General features: G+C 38.2%; 1 protein-coding gene across 2 annotated transcripts in view; it reads left to right on the top strand.

The window, feature by feature from the left end:
• Window positions 1-17,769, top strand: part of ankrd11 (ankyrin repeat domain 11) — a 175,818-nt gene that overhangs the window by 44,097 nt on the left and 113,952 nt on the right. For both annotated transcript variants that reach the window (XM_061670124.1, XM_061670123.1), the window contains exon 2: window positions 10,580-10,662. The gene's annotated coding sequence lies outside the window, so the exon portion shown is untranslated. The remainder of the gene's footprint in view (window positions 1-10,579; window positions 10,663-17,769) is intronic.

The raw sequence follows: 17,769 nt of genomic DNA, 5'->3' as shown, positions 1-17,769 counted from the left end.
TGGGCCGATCACCGAGTTAAAAAAAAACAAAAAACGATAACCTATCACCAATCCGATCACAAGATGGAGCAATGTGTCTTTTTAAATGACCTATTCATTTACTGTATACATTTGTGGACTTAATTGTTCCAAAAATTATATTTACAATAAATAATGTATCTTTGTTCACCTATTTATGCCAGTGAGGCATAGTGACAGCCAGAACAAATGAATGGCAGGAAGTACATACAGTAATTAATGTATCCACTTTTTGTGACATTTTTGTTTGTTGGTGTGCTGTGAGATTTTTCAATTGTAAATATGTTCGTTGCTCCATAATGGTTGGAAATCACTGCTCTCGTCAGATCATGTATTCTAATCAATCAGGTCGAACAAACATTACAACATGGCAGAAATAATGGGTGCTAACCCACTGTAATTAAATTATGTCACCCACACCGAAACTTTAGAGCATGATTCGACAGAACGGTGGCATGTTTGCGTACAACAATCAGTGCTAGCTCTAACTTGCTAGGCTACATAACGTTTTCGTTGCCTGCTTGCGAGCCGTATCGTATTAAAAGTACGTGAACATACCTCAAGCAAGCCTTAAACGAACGTCCTCTCCTGTCCTGAGCACCGGTGACCACCAACACACGTTTTCCCCCATTTTGTCCTTATAATACAGTCGCTACGGTAACGAGTGTATCTGGTCGCATTTAAGTTGACAAGATTAAGCCCAATGATCGTAAATAAATGGTATCGGAATACAGTATTTTATTGCAGTAGTTTGACATAGTGCAATCGTCAAATAGCAAATTTCTCTTGTAGTCTGATCCGGGCATTACGTGTTGTCTGTCTCAGACGTGGTATCTGTCCCACACCGCTAACATGTTTTTTTTTTTTTTTTTTTTTAAATAAGTTCATTGACTGTCAGATATTTACAGTACTATGTCAAACGACACGCAACAAGGCTAAAAATAAACTAGATTTTTGGATTAAAATATACTGTGCACGATGGCGACGCGTAGTAAATGTCTTTTGCGAAGCCGATCAATGACATCGTTGATTGGATCGGCGAATTATGACATTAAAGCCGATGAACCAATCAGCATAAAATGCAAATTATCGACCGATACCGTTCAGGCCGATAAAATCGGTGTAAGGTCGAGCAATTATGTTTCAATTCACAATTTTCTTCAAATCAAGCTTCAGTGCAATTTTCACTATGTACAGTAACATTTACAAACCTGACATAAAATGCATCCTATCATCAAACATAATGATATGAACAACGAGCTATTACTCTAATAATGATGCAAGGACACTAAAAAAGGCTGTGGGGCAGTGCTTTTTCAAGGTTTTTAAATTGGTTCAGTAAAACAATGTTAAATACCACATCAGTTTGATTGCTTGTTTTCATACACACATGGATAAAATTGTTTTGTTTCTTTTTTAATGAAAGAAACCCACAGTGGTGACAGAAATAACCTGAATCAGACAAAAGTAAAAATAAATATACATTTTTTGAAAATTAACCAATGAAAACCAGACATTGCTTTTGAATTGTGGTTTGACATAATTATTTTAAAAAGCAAACTCAAGAAATCAAGGTGGGAAACAAGGATGGTACCCTTAACATTTTGTTGGACAACCTTTTGAAGCAATCACTGTACTCAAACAATTTGTGTAACTTTCAATGAGACCTCTGCACCTCTCAGCAGGTATTTTGACCCACTCTGGAGCAAACTGGAGCAAACTCTCCAGTTGTCTCAGGTTTGAACAGTGCTTTCAGCTCCTTCCACAGATGTTCAATAGGATTTAGATTAAGACTCATCGACGGCCACTCCAGAATAATTCAATGTTTTCCTCTTAGCCATTCATTCTTGGATGTTTTTAGCTGTGTTTTGGGTCATTATCCTGTTGTCTGACCTGCGATTGAAACCAAGCTTTCGAACACTGGGCAGACATTTCTTTCTAGAACCTAGAACGGTGGATGTCAAACGTACGGCTCGCGGGCCAGAACAGGAATGTCAAACGTACGGCCCCGCGCGCCAGAACCGGCCCGTCAGGGGGTCTAATCCGGCCAGCGGGCAGTGTTTTACCAATCACTCAAGTTTTTGTTCATTTATATGTATGGACTTATTTTGAAACTCATGCTTTTATTTTGACACAAGTACAATAGAACCGGAAGTGCTGTTAGTCACGTGACATGCACGGAGCTGGGAGAGGGAAAAGATTGGCGAGAGGGAAAAGATTGGCGCAGCGGGGCACGCCTCCAATCAATATGCAGTAAGAGAGTGAGACTTTGTGTGTAGCAATGCCAATATACAGTATGTATCGTATCATTTATTGTTTGTTCAGTAATTTCATGTGCACATGTGCAGTTAAATATTAGTTTGTGAAGTTAATTTAAACATGGGTTTATTAAAGCCCAGATAAGCATGGTTAGGTTAACGTCAGACAAACAAATCATGCGAGTGACTCGCTGTGGTGGCGACCCCCTGACAAGGAAAAGCTGGAAGTCACTTCTTTAGTGAGATGTAAGTTACAAGATAATTTGATGCATGCTAATAGTTGGAGAGGGGTTTGCTAATTGTTTGTGCAGACTAATGCAAATCTCATATACTGTAGATTCATTGTTTGTGTTTTCAGGTTTTTATGGCAAGCTACCGGGTGACTATTAAATTAGCAGCTAATTTATGTTTTGATTTTAAGCTTACTGTGGATATGTATGTCCTTAATAGACATAGCAAATACATTTATTTTGTCTTCATGTTTTAGTTACACTGTCAATCTGCCTGTATACATTTACAAAGCAGGAGGATAACCGCACTTTCATTCCAAAAAGTTCCCACTTTAGTTTGTATGGTATGATGAGTCAGTTGAGCCTTTCAAGATTTCCAGATCGATGTGGAAGTTTATGTAAATTTAAAAAGATTTCTAAATAGGTTGTTTTATAAAAGGTACATACAGTTTATATAGCTACTGTGATCTCCAAGTTGCAACTATAAATGAAAACTGATTCATAATGTTGAAATTGCACACATTTTTGTTATGACATTTGAGATTTCTCATTTGATTCGACCCTTGTGAGGATAAGCAGTACAGAAAATGGATGGATTGATTTGAAACAAGATGGGCAACAAGAGAATAATCAATAAATGTGAATATTTTCCCAAATGTAGTTGTAATTATATGCACCCCCAAAAAATGGTAAAAAAAAGTTTCATTGTCGTTATATATATATAACGATATAGCTTATAAGGCCACGGATATACTGGTCCGGCCCACTTGAAATCAAATTCGGTTGCATGTGGCCTGCGAACTAAAAGGAGTTTGACATGCCTGCTCTAGAATACCTTGATAGTATTGAGATTTGACTGACAGTCAGCCAATGACTGCCCGTTTGCTGACAACGTAGAGAAATGCCTTTATGTGTGGACGGAGGGTTCCGTGTGTCTCAGTGCGCTCGCGTGTGTAACTATGTGTGAGCTGACGAGAGGAGCAAATGGCAAACTGCCAAGCTGCTGCAGAGTGCAGACTCCATCTACTTCCTCATTGGGAAACAAGATGCAAGAAGCATCATTTGGAATGATTCGCTACTACTCACTCCTAGCAGTGTGCTAACCAGTTTGCCCAGAGCATTACCACGTGATAGCAATAATACTGCACACTAAAAGCTAACCCTTACACGATCAGGATTTTTGGTGCCGATCAGCGAGTTTAAAAAAACGATAACCGATCTGATCGCAAGATGGAGCAATGTGTCTATTTAAATTACCTGTTCATTTACTGTATATACTTGTGCACTCAATTTTATTTACAATAAATAATGTATCTTTGTTCATCTATCTATGCCAGTGAGGCATAGTGACAGACAGAACAAATGAATGGTCTTCTATTAGATGGCAGGAAGTACATACAGTAATTAATGTATCCACTTTTTGTGACATTTTTGTTTGTTGGTGTGCCGTGAGATTTTTCAATTGTAAAAGATGTTCCTTGGCTCCATAAAGGTTGGAAATCACTGGTCGACTCAGATTGTGTATTCTAATCAGTCAGGTCATACCGGCATTACAACATGACAGAAATAATGGATGCTAACTTACTGTAATTAGATTACTTTATTGTAATTAAATTATTTCACCCACACTGAAACTTTAGAGCATGATTTGACAGAACGGCAGCATGTTTACGTACAACCGTTAGGGCTAGCACTAGCTTGCTAGGCTACATAACGCTTTTGTTGCCTGCTTGCTAGCCGTATCCTATTAAAAGTACGTGAACATACCTCAAGCAAGCCTTAAACGAACGTCCTCTCCTGTCCTGAGCACCGGTGACCACCAACACACGTTTTCCCCCATTTTGTCCTTATAATACAGTCGCTACGGTAACGAGTATATCGGGTCGCATTTAAGTTGACAAGATAAAGCCCAATGATCGTAAAATACTGAATGCGGTGGTATCGGAATACAATATTTTATTGCAGTAGTAGTAGTAGGTTCAATGTCTTTTGCAGAATTATAACATTCAAGCCGATCAGCATAAATTCTAATTATGATACCCATCAGGCCGATAAAATTGGTGTAAAATCGACTAAAAGGTTATATCATGGATAAGTAGAGTATATATAAACGTAAATACAGTAATACAGTGATGGGTGAAAATAGAACACCCTCGTTTCTTTAGTCTATTTTTTCATGCCTGGTACAACAAAATGTACATTTGTTTGTACAAATATAATGATGACAACGCAAATAGCTCATGAGAGTTTAAGAGCTGATATCTAGCTATTTTCCATGGTTATATGTAAAATAACCAAAATTAAATTTACTGATACAATAAAGCTTATGTATTCGTCAGGTAATTAAAAAAAGGCATTAAAATACTAAATTAAAGGAAACAAGTGTCGGCTAATATTTTTTTTCATGACTGTATATATCATAGATATCCTGTATACAGATATACTATTTTGTACACATACATACACATGTATTTGTTATATTTTAATGCAAGCATCGAGCCAATTATTTTTTTACAAAGTGACCTAAGAATAGGGTTGGGCATTGTTTGAATTTGAGCGATTTGGAATCCTATTCCGGTTCCTTTGTTCGATTCCGGTTCCAAACAATTCTCGATTCCGATTCTTTTCTGGGGCTGGGTCAAAAAGGGTTGCATCGTTTAAATAAAGGGTGTCCAAATTAAAAACATCAATTTTCTCAGCAGCCCACAGCATAGACTAAAATGAACATTTGACTCGATGTTCTTCATAACCAGTCTCAATATTAAACCTATGAACTAAAAGGCAACGTGTGTGGAACTAATAACCCAATCGACTTAATATTTATTAATTAATGTTTCAGCTGAATGTTAAATACTGCATTGCTAAAAAGTTATTTGGGACTGTTTCATCACGTCAAATTGTTTATATGTGTAAGTTTTAACTTCCCTTCCGGTTTTAAGCTTGTAGACCTTTATTTTGAAGGGTATGCACCGAACGGACCTCAGCATTTTGGCACGTAAAGTAACTTTACATGGTACCAGTGATTTTTTAAATATTTTTTTTTCTTTTATGGATGGAACCAAATGCTATAAAACGCTGATTTATTTCCCTACCCACCAATGAGGCACAAGGTTAGTGTTTGTGATAGTGTGAGACGTTTATGTGAATTTTGTCTCAATTCATTGTGATGTAAAGTAGCTATTGCTATGTAAAGTTTTAGCCTAATGTTAAACTTTTTTTTTTTTTTTTTTTTTGTCATCGGCACTTACGTTGGTTTGAAGACTAAAATAAACGTTAAGAACCATCAGTGCAAAAGTGCAAGCAACCGTTTACCTTCTTGTTCGCTGTCTCAATGTTGGCATAGACGTATTTTATTGTTTGACTCACCCAGATGACTGAGAGTTCACTTCACTGAAGCTCCGCCTGGTGTAAGCTGAGGCTCGGAGTGCGTCAGACGCTACACATCGTGAAACGTCTTTTTGCACAATATAATCTTACACTGAGGCGACTGGTCATTAATTTTAACAAAGTTAAGACGCACATTTGTTCGCCACCCTTGCACGTCATTGTGCACGTTCTTCATTGGTTTACGTGGCTTCTTCATTGGTTTTCGCCACTTCTTCTTCGCGGCTGGAGGACTAGGCATTGAAACTGGGAGCTGACATTTTTAAATTTGAATGGTTCCGGGAGAACCGGAACATTAGTCCCGGTTCCAATCGGTTCTCGATGCCCAACCCTAGTCACAGGGCAATAATGACCCACCACCGTCATCCCATCCAGGCTGACCAGCTCCCCAAATGATATGCGAATGTGTGTAGTGCATTAAAAAAATAGTCCAATGTTTTGTTTTTGCTATTCTTGGGCATTTTTAGCTGGGTGTTTTGGGGTCATTATCCTGTCGGACTCATGACCTGCCACTAAGACCAAGCTTTCGGACACTGGGAAGCACATTTCTCTATAGAATACCTTGATAGTCTTGACATTTTCTTCGCCAGATTTAACAAAGTAGACCCAGAACATAACAGACCTTCCTCCATGTTTCACAGTAGGGACAGTGTTCTTTTCTTGGTATGCTTAATTTTTCCATCTGTGAACATCGCGCTGGTCATTTGCCTTGCCAAAAAGTTTATTTTGTCTCGTCTCTCCAAAGGACATTCTCCCAGAAGCTTTATGACTAGTCAAAATGCAGTTCGGTAAATTCCAGTCTCGCTTTTTTATGATTTATTTTCAACAGTGGTGTCCTCGGTTGTCTCCTTGAGGTCCATTTTGGCTCAATCAACGACGGATGGTGCGTTCTGACACGAATGTACCTTGACCTTGGAGTTCACTTTTAATTTCTTTGGAGGTTGTTCTGGGCTCTTTTGTTACCATTCATATCATCCGTCTCTTCAACTTGTCATCAATTTCCTCCTGCAGCCACGTCCAGGACGGTTGGCTACTGTCCTGTGGATCTTAAATTTCGGGATATGTGTAACTGTAGTCACATCGCCTTTACCTTTAACGTGCTTGACTATAATAAGTAAAAAAAGTCAAATGTAAATTGACATTTTTCAACCCAATAATAAAAGACAGAGTGAGATTTTTCTCTCTCTCCAGATAATTGGTGTTTTTTTCTGGGGGAAACAATGGCCATAACAAACAAAAATAAAAACACGTAGGCTTTAACGAAAAGATAATCATTTATTTGTACCATTGAAATAAAGTTGTAGACAACAACATAAATAGTTAAAAATGAAAAGCTAGATTTGTTTCAAACATTTAATTGTCCACTGTAAAACGGGAAGGGGGACTGAAACTATTGTAAAAAATCTGCAAATTACAGTTAATTTCAGTTTTTTTAATTTTTACATTTTTATTATATGAATTTTGGCCGATACTGCTCCAATCCAACATCAGCAATAATAATACATACTTATCCCTGTGATTGGCTAGCGACCAGTACAAGGTGTACCGCGCCTCTCGCCCGAAGATAGCTGGGATAGGCTCCAGCACACCCACGACACCGAGTGAGGATAAGCGGTACAGAAAATGGATGGATAGATGGAATGTTAGAAGAAGGCTTGATGAATTGAGATTCCTCAAAAGGAGAACAATAATCAGCAACAATAGGTATGAGAAAAACTGATCAATTTATTACTAACCACTGGGTTACATAAAGTAACTTTAAAAATACGAATGTATTGCATCCATCCATTTTCCATGCCGCTTATCTTCACTAGGGTCGTTGGTGTGCTGGTGCCTATCTCAGCTAACTCTGGAAAAGAGGCGGGGTACACCCTGAACTGGTCGCCAGCCAATCGTAGGGCACATATAAACAAACAACCATTCGCACTCACATTCACACCTACGGGCAATTTCTCGAGTTTTCATTTGCCTTTCTACCAGAATTGCTACCAGAATGTATTACAATTGAATAAAATAAATCCTGAAAATAACTTCAGTAAAACCAACAACAAATATATATTTACGTTGCAACATAACAACTGCTTAAGTTAAATATAAACATATTCTACATTTTAATAGATTAAATAAAAAATAAATTATAAAACAATAAAAAATTATCTCAGTAAATAATAAAATTATAATTTTAAAGTGCAAAATGGCTATTAAAGTTCAATTCATTTTTTTATTACTGTCAGTATATGCTGGTAACATCATTTGCTTTCCCCACATGTGCAGCTATACACTTTTGAACTTCTTGATGCAACTGGAGTTTAGTTTTATCGACAATCGCTGTTCCTGCTGTGCAAGTCTTGGCCTCTGAGGGGCAGTGTGATACACGCTATGAGAGACACACTTGCCGTAACAAAGAAAGTAGAAGTCACGATCAAATATTGCGATTATAACACATTTTTCACAGGTTTAAGAATATATGCCAAAGAGTGTTGTTATATTGCCAGGCTGTGAAATATATGAATATAATATTTTTATGTGAGTTTAGTTTTACAGTGAACTTACACTGAAGTGTCAATAAACGACTTGAACTCTTATTCCTTGCTACTACATGTGGGCTCTGCATGCTGTCCGGGCGCTGCTGGATAGAAGTGCTGGAACGGTGCATGGAATGGACAGCTTGTCTAAGATTGGTAGAATCAGAAATTTTAGATCCAGTTTTTTTTTTTTTTTTTTTTTTTTTTTGCTGACACCGGATCTATTTTCAATCTTAAAGATCGGATCGGGACAACCCAAATATCAATAGATACCAATATCGATTTTGACCTTATTTCTCATGACGATGCTCATTACAAGAATGTGGGTAATGTGGAAAACATGTACTAAGTGGAATGATGTGAATTGGTGAAGAAGTGTGGAAGCAGGGGGGAAGAAGGCAGAATAGAGTGGAATGGGGGAGAATGTGGGTGTTTTAACAGTAAAATGTGGATGAAAAATGTGGACTGTGGGTAATATGGGAATATGGGGAATACAGGAATGTGTGTTGAAGAAGTTCTGAATGAGCTGAATGCTTTAAAAGTGAAAAAGAATGATGTGAAAGTATTTTCTGAAAGTGTCATTGGGAATGAATAGGAATTATTTGGGTGTAAAATGTGGAATTGTGGCTAATCTAAAAATGTTGCGGCATAGATGAGTAATAGTACGCGTCGCGTGAATTTTTCGAACATGTCGAAGTTGGAACGGAGTGAATTGGATGTAAAATGGCGAAGGAGAAGCCATTCAGCATTCACACCATTACGTTTTTTCACTAGTAATGCTGTTTCTCAGGAAATCCTGGATGATTTGGCTGACACTTTTAAAACTATTGTGTGCAACCCTGAGGTTTGGTGCTACTCGGTTACTTCTTGAAGCTATACTACTCACGCTAAATTGCGTAGTTTGGTGCTACTCGGTTACTTCTTGAAGCTATACTACTCACGCTAAATTGCGTGAGTAGTATTGTTAAGGCAAATTCAGCCGCGTCAATGCATGAGTTCAATGTGGACCAATAGTCTCATACGTAGTTTAGCTAATGTTAATTCATGCTTATGCTTTGGTCAAAACAATAAAAGATTACACAATTGTTGACATTTGACTAACAACCACAAGCAAAGTTAACTACATCAGCACAACATTCTCTTTTGTTTTTCCTCTCGTGGTGACTTGACGTACCGAGCTGTGGGTTGACCACTTCATTAGGGACAGCGAGGAGGATTTAAGAGGTTTTCGTGATTTGTTCGTGGAAGAGCCTAACATTTCCGAGATACAGAAACTAAATTGATCACTCCAATAATTTAAATGGGGAGGAAATGCTACAAATCTTCAGGTAAGAATATGTTGTATGTGCCTCCTTTAGTCTAAACACTGTATTCTGGCTAATTGTTCATGGATTAAGAATTAAACATATATTCATCAGTTGTCACTGATCTCATGTGGCCAAGGCAAGCACACTAGAAGGAGCAGCATTTAATTGATGCATTGTGACAAAAACTGTTTATCCATCCATTCTCTGAACTGCTTATCCTTATGATGTCATTACTGCATGTTTTTATAAAGTATTATATTATGGAGTGCTACTTTTTCTCACCACAACATTTATTTGGGGGAGGCTGATACAGATTAGTAGCTTTCTATTTATTTTAAAGGGAAAGATGATTTGAGATACAAGTGTTTTGAGCTAGGAACATGCTCACGGAACGAGTTAAACTTACAGTATACCTCAAGGCGCCACTGTATGTAAACCTGTCCTGAGAGGGACATATGGTCACAAGTTTGGGAAAAGGCTGATTTAAATTATGGATGTACGATTTGAAGGGGTTGGCATTTCTCATGATTCTGCTTTTTACAGTAAATGTTTTCACATGGTACGTTACTTGCTGGAATATTGAAAGGCATCTGTGTATTGTTTGCACACCCCAGACAGTAAATGGTTGCAGATATAATACTTCTGAAGAAGACAAATGTAAAAGTCCGGTTTCATAGTAAGCCCCTTCACCTGATAAAATGTTGGTTGTAACCAATCTGTAGTGATTCTGGATTTGGAAATATTGTGTTTGGGTTTGCCTGTCTAAAACAAGTGTTGAGTGTGGAGAGATCACATATTGCCTAAGGCTTTGTCTGCCTTTTCCTCATTAATCATGGTTTATTTTTGTCATGTTTCAGGAATCTGTGGACACCCGAAGATTGTCTGGTGCTTCTCTTTTTGGATTTTAACTTACTGTCTTTCTTCCACAACCATGGAATCGGTATGTTGGTGAACAGCCTCATTTTCCAATGTTTTACACATTATTAAGTTGAAAGAAGAGACTTTCTGTTGCTTTCCCTCAAAAAGGATTTCATTGCATTTAATTTCATTTTTGAACGAACATTCCTACCACCAATGTATATCTCAGATTGTCCTGCAGTGGAACCTTGACTCACAATAAATAAATAAATAGATAGATAAATAAATAAATGTACATACGTAGGTACACACTGCAAGCATCCCTCAGTCAGTCTGTCATTATGTTTGCAGAACTCTCTTGTACCAGAAGGCCGTCTGAAAGTACATTAGCATTCCTTTGGAATACATGCATTAAGAGCAGGGCTTAGTGCTTGCTGAACTTGTTACTTGCAATCCATTGTCAGAGGTTGTGTCGGTGCGAAGGGAAAAATAGGTCATGGTTTCTGTACTGCAGACTAGCTCATGTTCCAACAATATCCCTGCGTTAACAAGAGTTTCACTCAGACATGCATATCAGAATGGCAGAAGTATTTCACACATTAATCACCCTATCATTGATTGTGGACATCAGTGTCATCTTCCTGTAGAAATTAAGTTTCAAGGTTGCAGTTATAATTTGACTTTGATTTTGGTTGCATTTTTTCATGAGTTAAGTTCTGGATTGCAAGAGTATATTTGGATACTAGAATGTTTTTCTGAACAAAATGGGCGCTGGACAGTGAATGACACCGGCAGTTTGTGATTGCTCTTTCTTGGCATACTTCATCTCTTCTCATTCTCTACTCACACCAGCCTTTTTTGTCTCTCTGCTTGTGGTATTGCATCAGCCATAACTGCTTCTGTTTACCTCCCTGAGCTGCCTATATCTGCTTACTGTCAGTGGAAAGCAAGGAAACTGATCACAAAGCTTATTATGGTGCTAGGAGTGGAATACACACTGTGCCTGTGGGCATGCAGGCACAAACACGCACACTCTTGCACCACCCTCCTCCATCTTCTCATGTGATGCCAATCACATGGTTTCCAGGCAAGCAGCTCAGTAAATCAGAATCAGTCTTTTATTTTTAACTGCTTTAAATCCTCCACCTGGGCTGCGCAGTTTGTAGGCGTCTGTTGACTTACTGTCTTATAACCTGATAAAGCTATTACTCGATCAATGTTTGTGCTTCTCCCTACCTAGAGTTTACAGACCCGCATATTTGTGATCGATCAATGGATGGACATGTATATGTAGAAATGTGGCATTTGGCATTTTAAATATATAAATGTCCAACCAGATAATTTCTAAAAGTAAGCATGCAAAAGAAAAAGAAAAAAAATCAAATGCACAACCAGTTTTCATGGGATGCAATAAAGTGCGAATAATTTAAAGTCACGTTTAAGTCTAGTTCACCAATCAAATGACACAAGAAAGTCACATGACCTCACACGTCATCTTCTGTTGGGCTTCCTGGGCATAGGTATTAGCACTAGATAAGCCAGCCCGAGTGATCGACGTGCATACGTGGAAACCATGTTGGGAAGGTCGTCGTTACTATGATGGCAACAGCACGCCACTCGTTTACATTTAGACAAACAAAAACAACAGCTTTCATGTATAAGTCTGGCAATGTCTCCCCAAACGTGGATATTTCAGCCCACTTAAAACTTGAGAAAACACCGTGCAGTAAATTGCAGATGTTTTGTTGTAGTTTTAGCTGTGCATACACACACACACACACACACGGACACAACCACACACGCACGGACACACACACACACACACAGCAACATCAGAATTTGCACATTCACATTTTATTTAATTGTGTTTCTGTGGTTAAACAAAAACCAGAAGTTACTATTTTTTTATTTTTTATAAATTGTTTGTGCTATTTACTCAGTACTTATTAGTAATTGGTAATTATTTCACTGTACTTTTTACTCAAGTAATTTTTTGGAGGACTACTTTTTACTTTTACTTGAGTCACCTTATTGTCAAGTAACATTAGCCTTTGAAGTTGGTACTACTGTAGTGAAAAATGAAGTGAAACAGATAATGATTTTAGTCAATTATTTTCCAGAATGAGAGTACTTAAAGAGGAGGATGCTATTCATGTAGCACAGCTTTAAGCAGGCATCATGTGCAGGTGGAGATGGGCCTGTCTCAAGTTGGAGCCCAAAAGAAAAAAGCAAAGAAATTTGCCAAATTTAATTTGAATATTAACCTTCTGTGGTTTGGCAGATGGGGGGCATAATAAAATAGTGTGTCCCCAAATGTTTTTTTCTCTCCCTTTTTTAAATGCAATATGCTGTTTATTTCATTGAATTAATTTATGAAATTCTCGACATGGTGGCCGAACACAGTGCTGTACTGGCCCATAATGTGGTTCGGCCATAACGAGTAGTGAGTATTCAGTGATTTACGTAACAAAATATGGAAGTTTTATAACATTTGGCAGCTCTACATACATTTAAAGGATGGGTGTTCTTTTTCACTGTATCTGTAGTTTGCATAGCTAAATTGCCAAATTACTTTGTCTGTTGTTCAAAGTATAATGCTATAATACCGGTAACGCTTTACTTTGTAGCTCCAAAAAATCCGCCAAACTTTTGCATCATCAATGTCTCTCACCGTGACCTAACAGTAATTTGTAGCTGGTGATTCAAACAAAGAGCAGTCCAAATGTGTAGAAGCATTTAACCGAGACCACCCTTATTTCCAACGAATAGAAGAAAGCGATTGGGAAGTGCCATAAAAGTTCAAAGAAATGCACAATTTCACTGTCACCACACTATTTTTGTAATTTTCCTTAGTAAAAAGTGTATTTGATTGTTGTTACGTTTTTAATGTGGCTTCAAATACACTAATATTTGAGTTTATTGGTTCATGTTGATAACATGATTCTGTAACTTTTGTGGCGTACATTACTAAGTAAAGGGTACGGGTAAAGGGTTAAGCTATTGCTTTTTTTTGTACTGTGTATAAGTGATATTACTGCTACTTGGCAGCTGCTGAAAGTAACTAAAAAGTTACATTTTTTCTAACTTTTGAAATCAAGTAATCCGTAAAGTAATTTTTACTTTTAAGTTCAAGTAATCAGTAAAGTAACTAAGTTACTTTTTCAACGTAACTGTGGCAACACTGAATGCTATAAAAGTTTAGCCTGTAAGTTCACTGCTGATTTTCTTTTATTATTAAATTGTTCTTTATAAGTAAAAGTTACTATTTTTCATGATTTTTGCCACATAAGTTTAAGAGATTTTGTTTTGTGTTAGATTTGCATTGGACTGCTATGTAATCAATGTACTGTACATAGCTGCATTAGCTAGCGAGAATTTCAGGTATTTTAACCAAAATTCTTTGTCTACGATGTCAAAAATAGAAAAAAATCTATTTCCTCAGCAAAACACGGTATGCTATGGAACACAAGATAAGACCGGTTTGTTGAATAGAAGGGCGGCACGGTGGATGACTGGTTAGCACATCTGCCTCACAGTTCTAAGGACCCGTGTTCAAATCTGACATCGCCTGTGTGGAATTTGCACCTTCTCCCTGTGCCTGTGTGGGTGTTCTCCCAGTACTCCGGTTTTCCTCCATATCCCAACAACATGCATGGTAGGTTAATTGAAAACGCGAGAAAGTACGTGTGAATGTGAGTCCAAATGGTTGTTTGATTATATGTTCTCTGCGATTGGGTGGCGACTAGTTCAGGGTGTACCCCACGTCTCGCCCAGAGTTAACTGTGATAGGTGCAAGCACGCCCGCGACCCTGGTGAGGATAATTGGTACAGAAAATGGATGGATGTTGACAAGAAACGTGCTCAAAGCTCCCACTAATTAGAGCTACTAAATTCAGCATAATGGTTGTATGGTTGTATTTCATTTTTTGGGGGGTCTTTTGGGGACACATGCCTGTCTTTAGTATTTAGTATTTCAACATACTTTGCAGCGGACTGCAGATTTTCTTTACGGGGATGTAAACAGTTGTATGCCATTAACAGAGCATGCCTTCTTATGCCATGGGACAACATATCTTACACCACCCAGCAAACTAGTTACAGTTGTGCTCATAACTTTACATACTCTAGCAGAAACTGTGTGTACCACTCCTTAAAGAAAACATGAGTGATCATGGTCGTGTTATCGTTGAGTAAATTGCGAGTAGCCTATATATGTAAAACGTCTGTAACGTACAAGTTTACTGCCTCCCCTCCTTTCTAAAGGCAGACATGTACAAGTACTACTGTATATTATTTCTGTAATACTGCAGCAGCCGAGCTCCGAAGGAAGGTGTCTTGTGTTTGATTTGGTGCAGATGAAAGGCTGAAATTCTTGTAATCACACCTTCATGACTTTTTTCCTCTTTACTCTCTGCCTTCTATCTCCCTTTTCCCGTGATCGGGGTTTTTTCCCTCAGTTGGGGATTAATATGTGCACCAGCTCAGAACACGGAAGTGGGCCCAGCCTTGTCACGTTACATAACTCGCTCTGGGTAGAGCGACTCAGCCTTGCCCGGCTGGAGACACGACTATAGAGGCTTTGTTTTCCCTACCTTCCCTTCTTCCTCCCCTTTTTGGCTTCTCCTCCTCCTCTTCAGGCAGGCTGCACATTGATACTGTATAGAAGGAGTCTGTTTTCAGGAAACAGGCAACGCACTGTGGCCCTGAGTGGAAGAGTCCTAATAGCCACTCGTATGTCTTACATCTGAGGCAGAGGAATTCAAGGTCCACTCGAGGTCACACAGTTTCAGAGATTGAAAGGTAATGCTTCTCTGCCAATCCCTTATTTCAACATAAGCATACCCTGGGGTGATGGACCCTAGAGTTGAGTTTTTGCAAAAAGTATGGTTCTACGTTTGGTTTGGTGGGTTTTCTGTCTCACTTTTGTGTGGCTTGCCGACAGCAACACTATATCCTAACTTATATCCTAACATGCAGTGTGCCGTCATTAGTGAGGTTGGAGTCCAATTTATTACTGTATTTTCACGACCATAAGGCGCACTGTATTAAAAGGTGCAGTCTCAGTTACGGGGTCTATTTCTGTATTTAACACACACATAAGGCGCACCGTATTATTGGGCACAGGCATGCTAAAACATATGCTAGTTTAAAACATACGGTAGGATGCATCCACGCTAAAACAATGTTTTTAAAAAGGCAGCGGGAGCAAAACTGATTTCGGTTGTACTTTATTGAAGTATTTAACAATGTACTCACTTTATTGTTTGATCAAGCCTCTGACGTGTTTGATTGAGCTGTTCATTTCGGATACAGAAGATGATGACTGATGGATTTGTGGATGAGGATTGATTGAAAAAAATAATGTGAGTACATTGTTAAATACTTCAATAAAGTACAACCGAACTCACTGTTTACATTGTTAAATACTTCAATAAAGTACAACCAAACTCATGCATGCTAGCGTATGGTTTACCATTCCTGCGCCCAATAATACGGTGCGCCTTATGGTCTCGAAAATACGGTGTGTACTTCCTGCCATCTAATAGAAGAGTATTTATTTGTTCTGTCTGACCCTATGCCTCACTGGCATAAATAGAAGAACAAAGATACATTATTTCATGTAAATTAATATTTTTTTGACCAGTTAAGTAAAATTTGATAATTTCCTATGGCACAGTGACCTGACAAGATATTTTTGAAGATACGCAGTATACAGTGCACAAGTATAGCCAGTAAATGAACAAGTCATTTAAATATACATATTGCTCCATCTTGTGATCTGATCGGTTATCGTTTTTTTTCTAAAACTCTGATCGGTGATCGGCCCCAAAAATTCTGATCGTGTAAAGCCTACCACTTACTAAGTTTCAAGTTTATATTCTTTAAATAAATCTAGAATGTATATTATGTGTGTGTTCGGCGGCACTGTGGTCGACTGGTTAGCACATCTGCCTCACAGTTCTGAGGACTGAGGTTCAAATCCTCGCCTGTGTGGAGTTTGCATTTTCTCCCCGTGCCTGCGTGGGTTTCTCCAGGTACTCCGGTTTCCTCCCACATCCCAAAAAACAAAAAAGGGTAGTTTAATTGAAGACACTAAATTGCCCATAGGTGTAAATGTGAGTGCGAATGATTGTTTGTTTACATATGCCCTGTGATTGTCTGGCGACCGGTTCAGGGTGTACCCCGCCTGTCGCCCCAAAATTAGCTGGGATAGGCTCCAGCAGTCCGCGACCCTGGTGAGGATATGCGGAACGGAAGATGGATGGATATGTGTTGTTGCTGTGCATGCTCTGCCCTAAGATGTCAGAGCATGGACACCAGTGCAGTTTTCTGAGGAAAACACTTTTAACGTCCATAAAATCCAAAATATTGGGATGATTGTTCTGATATTTTCAGAGGTTGAATTGGGCATAGGTAGAGATGCCATATAAATTTTGGTGACGATTGCTCGCAGCTTTTGTCAATCCAGAAGCTAATCGATCTCGCTAGTTTCCTTACAGATAGCACTGAAGATAATTGCGATAGACAATACAAAGTAATACTGACCACTTTAGCCTGCTTCTCTATTAATAGTAGTCCGCTCCCAGAAGTAATCTTCACACTCAAATACATGATGTTCAACAAATGTCTTTTATAATTAATGTACATTCGCACAAGTGAAACGACGACACGGCATCAAGCTTACAGAGATACAGTAGCAGGCAAACTTTCGATGTAAACAATTTCAAAATCATAGCACTTGTTTCATAAGAAATACAAATGGCTACATTTACACTCCTCATGAAGCTAGTTGTAATTTTTTTTCTCTTTTTAATCCGGTGGTCGAGGACCACTGAATTAGAGGACACACCTGTGGTCCCTATGGACAAATTATTTTCAATCTTTTCTTGGGGTACAATAATTTTTGATCAGGCACGTTTCATGCTTTTTTTAATTTAATTTTTTATTTTATAAAATAATAATTCTGTTGAACCACAATTCAAAATCAATGTCTAATTTTCATTATACATATTTTTGTGTATTATTACTAATGTCAGATTCAAGTTATTTGTCACTGGGTTTTTCTTTCATGAACAGACAGGTACCAACAATCTTGTCCAAGTGTGTATATTATTATTGTAGGCATCCATATGTCATACTTTTTCCTTGTCTGGCTTTTCTCATGCTGCCTTTAGAGAGCCACCAAGTT

Source organism: Phycodurus eques, chromosome 2 (genome assembly GCF_024500275.1).
Source record: "Phycodurus eques isolate BA_2022a chromosome 2, UOR_Pequ_1.1, whole genome shotgun sequence".
Classification (NCBI taxonomy): domain Eukaryota; kingdom Metazoa; phylum Chordata; class Actinopteri; order Syngnathiformes; family Syngnathidae; genus Phycodurus; species Phycodurus eques.
The sequence above is the reverse complement of the archived record's forward strand: the minus strand, read 5'-3'. Positions and strand labels throughout refer to the sequence as shown.